Consider the following 6,890-nt stretch of genomic DNA (forward strand, 5'->3'; position numbering starts at 1 on the left):
AACCATTATATGTTACATGCATTTAAGCCAGCCATGGTTGTAAGATACATATTGTCAAAGCTTTTTTATTGGGTAGATGTTGCTGTAGGAGGTAGAGCGGGTTTTCTTCTAATTGAAAGGTTTGCTCTATCTCTAGTTTGACATTGGCCCAAAATTAATCTGGATGTTATTTCACAATGTGCAAGTATAGACCTATATTGAAAAAAATATATTCTCGACATGATTTCTTATTTCTGCTAATATCATTCTAACAATAAAAACTGACCAGTGGCTGTTAATGAGCTATTTTTAGGAATATATGAGAGTAGCACAAAATCTATCTGTACAGGCTGCTTGAAGACTTACTGTTTCTGAAACACTTACAGTAACTGTCACGGAGATGCGATCATGCAGCTACATCACAGGACAGCTTTCATCAGTGGAAATTCCAGGTCGATGTGAGAAATAGCTTTCAGTATGGGTTAGGATTATGTCATGCTGCAGTTTATTTAAAGGTCCAGTGTGTAGGAATATATGATATTGTAGGTATATATAGTCAGAAAAGGAATATGATATTCATAACTATGCTTTCTTTACTGTAAAATAACCTGAAACTAAGACACATTGTGTTTTTGTAACCTTAGAATGAGCTGTTTATTTCTACAGGTGGAAAAGGTCCTCTTCCGTGGATTCTGTCATGTTGTTTCTACAGTAGCCTGGAGTGGACAAACAAAACATTGGCTCTAAATAAGGCCATTTTCGCATGGCCATCATAGTTCTCCTATGTGCTTGGCACACATGAGAAGTTTCATTTGGTTGCAAACTGCAATTTCACTGCTAAATCTTTCACACTAAACTTTTTATTTTTTCTAACAGAGCAACAAGCAAACAGGTCAAATCTATATTCTTCAACCGGACTTACAGTTAGTGGCCGATTTACCAACAGTATGCTTTAAATTCTGCTATTATGCTGAGCCAGAATGAGACACAATTCACAAGGGTCTATAAAATCCCAGTGAAATAAGTAATACATATTTCTTACTCTTGCAGAATTGCCAGTAGTGAATGACTGTCCTCCAAATGGAAAAAAAAAGTTCGGCTTTGGCCAAAGTGTGCACTTTGCTCTGAAAGTTGCACTTCACTCTGAGTGCATCCCCTACTGTGTGTACAATATATTTCATTAAGAGATAGAAATCCATGCAGGTCAGGGGTTCTATTAATGCCTCCACTTCCCTGTAGACTAACAACCGCATATGGCTTACTTGGAAAATGCAATTTAATGCCCACCCACGCTGAAAGAAAGAGGAATTAGGGACCTATTAATGTAATGCACAATAGCCCAGCATGCTACACTTTTCTTTCCTTCACTCTCTCCACTTTCCTCTGTTTCTAGCTTCATATGGAGGGTGGGGAGAGCTCCATGCCATGTGCAATATGTATTGCATGTAGTCATTACCAGCACAGGGGGCATACCGGGTCCTCTATTAAATCTCCATAGCAACAATTTTACCTAGTGACAGTCCAGAAAGTTTTGAATAGAGAGCCAGCACAACAGAGCAGGTAATAGGGCCCATAAGTCACTAACTACTACCTAAATTACCAGAAAATGGAAATTCTCTTTGGCCTCCCAGTTCATTTTTTGATAATTCTTTTTTTTTTTTAAGAATAAAAAAGTTCTTAATCCTAAAGCTGACGACAATGAGCCAAGTGGATGTTTAGGGATTTATAATACCTAACCTTGGATTGTTTTGTTTTTTTCCTGGCACAGCCTGAAACTCCATCTCAGAAAGATGTTTGATATGATTTGATCTGAAAATGTATTTTGAACATGGTGGTGTAGTGGTCAGCACTGTTGCCTTACAGGAGGGTCCCAGGTTCCAACACGGGTTGGGGTGAGGTTTGGATATTGGGTGGCCCTTCTGACCGGAGTTTACTTGTTCTCCCCGTGTCAGCGTGGGTATTCTCCAGGTTTCTTGCTTACTCGCACAGTCCAAAGACATGCAGGTCAGGTTAAGCGGTGACTCTAAAAATTGACCGTAGGTGTGAAAGTGAGCAGGATTGGTTGTCTCTCTATGTGTCAGCCCTGCGATAGTCTGGCGACCTGTCCAGGGGGTACCCCGCCTCTCGCCCAATGACAGCTGAGATAGGCTTCAGCCCCCCCGCAACCCTTAAGAGGTTAAGTGGTTGTGCCAATTAATAAATGTAAAAAAGAAAATCGAGAAATGATTACACAAACCAGAGGACAGACAAAACAAGTAATATTAACAGACCAAAAAAAAAAAAAACATAAAACAATAGAAATCGGAAAACACATGATGACTTGGTTTACATATTCAAAAAGGAATGAGAAGAAGTACAAACTTATTTAATCCCACCCCTTGGTAGGTTTTGGTTTTTCCAGCTCCTAACTTTGTTGTTTTATATCCACTTTTTCCCTTAAAAACTCAAGTTTCGGCTAAAAAGCTTGACACATGACTTCAAATGAATGCCTATCACTAAAGGCCACACGAAACAATATTAACAACAACATACATACAACAACAATTAACAATATTTAAGTCCCAATACCATATTATTGCGATTTTAAACATCTTGCGATAGGCTAACATACATAGGAATATATTACATTTTTTTACCTTTTGAAATGCAAATTATGTCCTAAATGGAAAACTTTTCAACGTGTGTTTTACTATAAAGCTTTCAGTCTGTTCATCTCACTTTTTTTCAGAAAATGTATCTAGTAGCCTCTAAAAGCAATTGATTTGTAATATTAGGAATTTATACATTAAAAAATCGATACTGAGCGTGTATTGATACAATATTTCCACACAAAACTGGGGTTTCTGTTGTGTTCACACTTATTCTGTTTTCTCAAAGTTCCAAGATTCTCCAAAAGCAACATAGCACATTACCTGAAGTCCTTGTCTTCCTACATCAGATCCTAGGGTCTGTGTGGTAACTGAAAGTGCTATAAACTTTTACAGAGAGAGTAATTCCGTTATTGAATGTAGTTTTTTGGGTTTTTTAATCAGAAATCTGACACTTATTGAACCCATCTGATCTGAAATGATTGCACCAGATTTGACTTTATTTTGAATTTGCCACACAGATATTTTATACCTGCAGTTTTTGCTGTTGGAGGATTCTTCTCCTACTATTAAAAAAAAAAACTGAGCATAAAATCCCAATACTTGCCTCCTTGCACTTGCTCCCTTTTAAATATTGAATTAAATTCAAAGTTTTATGACTTGTTTTTAAAGCCCTGCATGGTCTTGCATCTATTTACAATACGGATCTACTTATACCCTGAAGTACTATTACGCCCCTTAGATCCTGCAGCCAAGCTCTGTTAACTATCCCACAGTCTCATCTACAAAGGGCCGATAACAGAGCAAAAACATCAGATTGGCCTCATATGTTGATGTTTTTAAGAGTTGTCCTAAAATGTATTTGTATGCTCTTGCATGTAATACAATTTTTAATGTACCTTTTGAATTGGACTCTCCATAACAACTGGACACAAGAAATGAGGGGAGAGAAAAAGAAAGGGAAAGGACATGCAACAAAGGTACCAGGTTGGACTCAGACTAGGAACCTTACATCCATAGCCACAAGGTTGCCTTTTATTTCAGGTTTTAGTGGGTTTTTTTCCTTACTTTTTTAATTTCTCATCAAATTTATCTGCAGCCCTCATTGATGATCAAATCCTGCTTAGGTACCCAAAAAGACATTGGTCAAATGCCTTTCAGGATTTCCTGTTGCTCAAAACTGACATCCATAGAAACGTTTGACCTCATTTAGACCCATAAGACTTCCATAACTGATGTGTTATGATGTACATTAGGGACAAAAGAGATGAATAAATCCCCATTTTGTCATCCTCGCTGTCATATTGTGCTAGATTTGATCCTTGTCGTTGATATTTGTGCTTCTACAGTAATTGAGAAGGTTAAGTAGTTCGTAGTCATTGTGACTTTTTTGTTTTAATTGTGTTTATTGTTATTATTTGCTGCTTTGTTGTGCTGCCGACTAGAGACAAGTTGATGCTGTTATAAGTCCAGTTATTAATGATGTGGATCATGTGTTTTACCTGCTAAAAATCCATTCATGCTCATAGTTATACTGTATCTTCAAAAATGCTCTTTTGCGCATCTGCTTAATTACTAGAATTGTCCAGAGTGGCTGCTATCGGCTCGGGCAGCCAGAACACAGCCGCCTGAGATACTGTGTACTGTCTCCACTCTGTTGATCGCACTTTGCAACATATTCTACTTGATTACTCCATCTACTTATAACAACAGTCTCTAAGTCTATGTTAAAACTGTATTGTAGAACAAATGATTTGTATATCAGCCCAATAGACTTTCTTTTCAGACTCTGATAGTCAGTACTCAAATTCAGAGGTTCAAAATGCATATTGAAGGTTATAATTTGTGGTCTTGATTGCAAGATATATCATACACGGTACAAAACAGACAGAATTTCTGCCACTTCAGTGCAACTGAAACAGCATTCATTAATATTAACGAAGGAGAATCTGCAGTATATTTCCAGAGCACACAGGCTATCAAGTACATTACACAGTGCATTTATCTAAGAAGTACAAATTTTTAAAAATCAGTGGCATGTACCTCTGTCGACACAATAAAAATTATAAAGTTAAAAAAAACCCAAATATTTACACCTTGAAGCTTGGGAAGCAAGCTTTCAAGTAGCACTGTAATTCTCTCTTCAAAGCTTTACAGGAGGTGGGGAGGACTAATTGAATATATTTTTGAAATTCAGAGTAACATTTCTCCCTTATTGCGAAAGACTATGCTATTCAAACAAGAACAAATAAACAGGCAGTTATAATACTTCTGTCTCTGATACAGACGGTTCACAGTTTTGACACATTTTCTTACCTGTCTAAGCATCCAAAATGTTTTACTTTATGTCTCGTAAATTTTCGGGTGTCATTACCGAGTTGTGATATTAAATTTTGCTTGGATTTGAACTATTATAACTTTTTTGTTTGCGGTGTTTGAGTTATTCGCTGTATTGATGTGGAATGATTCACATTTTCCATTATTGTTGTGGACTGCACAGCAAGTTCTTCGAGTGGGTCTATATCAAGGTTCACGGCACTACTTAATAGAGCTTTGCATTTAATAGACTCCTGGTCTGCTTGGTTGAGATGTTGCCAGTGCTTCATGGATTTTATTTTCTTCTGTACACAAGGGAGGACAGTCAAAATTCAGCTTATTGGAAGTATTTTATTGTGCACCCAATAAAGATTTACAGAAGAGAATGCTTAATAAAATATCTCTTTTAGCCAATTGATAAAATATATTTCCATCTAAATTGCACACATTTTTAAATTTTTTTAGAGAGACAAATTTAGATCTCATTCAGGTACTAACTCAACATTGTAAGTCACATACACGGCATTATGTTCCTCTCCAGGACATAAGGAGCTCCAGCAGAATGACTAGCAGCCTTCAAGAATTATGGATTAGGTCACGTATACATGTGCTCTGATTTAAACGTGGTCTGACATTAAGGAAATGGATGTGTTGTTGAAAATGAAGTTATTTTTGAGACACGGACACAATAACACTATTTCAGCCTCTCAATTATGTCTCATGCAGCTCCGGACTTCATCACTAGGGCCTAAAATGCTGCCTCTAATGTATCTCTAAAGCAATTACAGTGTGCTCCAAGGACTAATGAATATAACTTGCTTTTTTGGTTCGTTTTTTTTCTTCCTCATTAGATCAAACCAGTTATTAGTCATAATGTCTCGGATTGATCTTGCACTGTGACATGCACAAGAGTATTAAATGGTTTTCAGAGGGTGAAAATAACACAGACACAAGCACACAAGGCCATAGAGTTTTGTAAATACAGTGCAAGCTAGTGCATTTAAAGGAGAACATTTGTTTTTCATTAGGACATTGATTACTACATCAGACAGTCTCATGATATGACAAAGACTGACACTGAGAGCTGACAATCACACATTTACACCAAAACAGGATCCAAAATAAAAGCCGGCTGATATTCAGGATTTTTGCAGTAGCACATTTGTGTTTTAATTTTACTTGGCTTCATGTCACTCACTGTCACTGTAAACATACAGAGATTCAGCTGCACCCTTTTCTCAGCCAAAATGCGAAAGTGTGCTTTAACTGCTCACAGGGTGCCGATGTGATTATTAAAATTCGGTTCCCCTTGAAATTATCACAATAGTCACATTTGATTTGACTTGACTAGATGTCAAACATACCTTGCAACCCTTAATGTTGTTTACTGTGATGTAAATGTTGCACTTATGCTGTATCTTGAAGGGAAACACAACCTAACTAAAGAACTTCAGTGTGTCATTTCCATGGCCTAGAGTTCAAGTCAGTATTTGTGAACTACTTTCTGACAAAGCGAGAAAACCTGGAGCTGCTCCTTAGACAGTGAATGGGAATCTGTGATACTTTACTTTGCAAATTTTCAACCAGCTTTGTATAATAACAATATGAGTGGTGTGTGTAAATGAACTACGGTAAACTTCCCTCCATCTTACCAGAGCAGTGCTCTCCCCGCTCAAATTGTGAAAAGCGTCATCTGATGGATTTTTGCTGGTTCTTGCCTCAGTTGTCCTTAGAAATTTTAGTGCACTGTTTGGCTGTAATATGAGAATTTGTGAACAGGAAACAGGCGCCATACTGTAACAAAGTCTTAAAAAACTGACTTCCAATGGTAAAACTAAGCAGCACTGATCAAATATGACCCAATATTCTGTCACTGCATTGCTTATTAATAAAACTAAATTGCTAATTAATATGAGGACCAGCAGGTTGCCATATTGACTCCTGGGTCTTAACAGACAAGCTCAAATAATGTCACCTAACAACAGGAGCCTTTAATGGTCCGGTGCA

The sequence above is a fragment of the Plectropomus leopardus genome, chromosome 1, assembly GCF_008729295.1.
Source record: "Plectropomus leopardus isolate mb chromosome 1, YSFRI_Pleo_2.0, whole genome shotgun sequence".
Classification (NCBI taxonomy): domain Eukaryota; kingdom Metazoa; phylum Chordata; class Actinopteri; order Perciformes; family Serranidae; genus Plectropomus; species Plectropomus leopardus.